General features: G+C 45.5%; 1 protein-coding gene across 4 annotated transcripts in view; it reads right to left on the minus strand.

The window, feature by feature from the left end:
* Window positions 1-1,577, minus strand: part of GOLM1 (golgi membrane protein 1) — a 59,946-nt gene that overhangs the window by 12,623 nt on the left and 45,746 nt on the right. The window lies entirely within an intron of this gene.

Here is a 1,577-nt window from a genome sequence, read left to right on the forward strand (position 1 = left end):
ACCGACAAGCCTCTTGAGCTTGTCAAAGTCGGCTTTTCTGAAGTCAAGGACTTCTGTGTTGCTGACTGACTTGCCAGCTTTACGGTGGATGGTGAAGGTGATCAGCTCGTGGTACTAGTCCAGAAGTGGGTTATTATTTCCATCTTGCTACCACAGACCACTAAAGGCTGGTGAGTAACCTGTATGGTGCCAGCAAGGCTCTTGCTAGTGTAGTGATGTTTGTGAGGCAATGATTGCTGCAGTTTATCATGGACTCCAAAAACTTGCAAGTAGTTCCCTGAAAAACAATTAGCTTTGAGAGTATAATGTTTCTGAAATGCACAGGGGCTACCTACTAATAGACCGTGTGCTTATTGTTCTCCTGACATAATAAAGGGGGTCAATATACCAGTCAGAAAAAGGACTGACTGTTAAGTAGCTGGAGCATAAAACAAACAAATAAGCCTAGGTTCACAAACATAATGGAAGATGAACAGGCAGGATGTACAAATGCTATGTACAACAGAAACTAATTGTGCACTCAGTGAAATCTTGCTGTGATGTCCTGCACTTCCCTCGTTTAGGGAGGGTCCACACTTACTGCAGCTTACTATAGTTGTCTCCTCTCTGCATATCACAGGGGTGGGCAATTATTTTGAGCTGAGGGCTGCTTACTGAGTTTTGGCAAGCCATCGAGGGCCACATGACAGGCAGCCAGGGGCAGATAAATATTAATTTTCTAAATTTTTTATGGGCCCCATGGGCTGGATAGAATGGCCTGGCAGACTGCATCCAGCTCACGGGCCGCATTTTGCCCACCTCCAACATATCAGCACTAGCCTACAGACTCTCCTCACTAAGACCTGCTGCCACATGCTGAGGGTTACAAACCACTGTCATCTCATGCCCTCTACCTACACTGTGCTCCAAGCAGGCATGATTATGCCAGGTACCCAGAACTGGCTGAACCTTCAAGTGATGTTGTGCCTTAAGTGGACAGGTTATTCATTTCCATTCCATTCCTATTTTTCTCTTATGCTTACTAAGTTTTTTCAGAGCAAAATGCACTTCACATCTAGTTAATGCACTTCACAGTTAGAAAGGACAGGGAGTGGTACATGGATGTTGATTTACAAGTTACAGGAACTTAAGTGGTAGCTGCATTGGTCTAAGGCAGGGGCAAGTAATTATTTCAGGCGGAGGGCTGCTTATTGAGTTTTGGCAAGCCACTGAGGGCCACATACGTGACAGGCAGCCAGGGGCAGATAAATGTAAATTTTCTAAATTTTTTAGGGGCTTTGCGGGCAAGATAGAATGGCCTGGCGGGCCGCATTCGGCTGGCAGGCCACACCCCTAGCCTAAGGACCCAGGCAGACAAGTTCTTTGGGTAAATCTGATATCTTTTATTAGACCAATTCAAATAGTTGGAAAAATTCTTCTTAGCAAGCTTTCGGGTACAAGCACCCTTCAGCATCTGCTGTTGGTGTGTGCTCTTCCTGGATGGAATGAATAGTAAAGAAGCCAGAGGCTTGTCTGCATGCAAAAAAGGCAGCCAGTGAAGATTTAAATTGAGGAGTTAGCGGGTGAGAGACAGGGTG

This window comes from Crocodylus porosus, unplaced genomic scaffold, assembly GCF_001723895.1.
Source record: "Crocodylus porosus isolate Cpor-Errol unplaced genomic scaffold, CroPor_comp1, whole genome shotgun sequence".
In the NCBI taxonomy this organism is placed as follows: Eukaryota; Metazoa; Chordata; order Crocodylia; family Crocodylidae; genus Crocodylus; species Crocodylus porosus.